This window comes from Macadamia integrifolia, chromosome 13 (assembly GCF_013358625.1).
Source record: "Macadamia integrifolia cultivar HAES 741 chromosome 13, SCU_Mint_v3, whole genome shotgun sequence".
Lineage (NCBI taxonomy): Eukaryota > Viridiplantae > Streptophyta > Magnoliopsida > Proteales > Proteaceae > Macadamia > Macadamia integrifolia.
In genome coordinates this window covers 4,644,999-4,645,798 of record NC_056569.1, presented here as the reverse complement: position 1 = coordinate 4,645,798, position 800 = coordinate 4,644,999, and positions in this window count along the sequence as shown.

Below are 800 nucleotides of genomic sequence, written 5' to 3'. Positions count from 1 at the left end.
TGCTGTCAGCCATATTTCTCTCTAACTAAAGTGGAAATCAAGGTTGGGAACAAGGATTTTACATTTATGGGACAACTACAGACCTTGAATTCTTAGTACGATACCCTCAATTTAGTGTTTATGCATAATACATTTTATTAATAGCTTTTTTTAACAAATTCTTTATGCAAAAGTGTTTAAAAAAATGTTTCCTATCCATTTATGTGTGTATCTTTAACGTATCTTAGTGTATCTCCGATACGATACGATACCCTCCGATACGTATCTTAATTTTGACCGACCGATACGGCGACCGATACCGATACTTTAATCCTTGGCAACAAGACATAAGAACTGATTCTAAATATGGAAAGGAATATAAATAAGTTTGGAAGGCATAACAGAAACAATTCTGGAACTTTCAAAAAATTACTATTAAACCAGCTAAATAAATAACTTTGGGTTTCTCGGTTTTTGAATACTAGTTGAGTTTTTGGCGTTTTGAGCCTTTTGGCTTCTATTAAAAAAAAAAAAAAAGTTTTAATATTTTGGCAGTTTCTCAACAAGTGTCGGTATTCAGTTCGGTATACCAAATGGTCAATACCGATATCGATACCAAACCGAACCAAAAAAGATTATGTTTTCCCATACCAAAATTCCATCGATCCGTTTTGGTATGGTTTTAGACGGTCGATTACAATATCGGTTTTTGGTATTGGTATCAAATTGACACCCTTAGTTCTATGGTGTTTAAAAGGAAAATGTTCTAGTGATATATCCAAAAAAAAAAAAAAAAGTCAGAGTCGTCAAACATAGAGAAG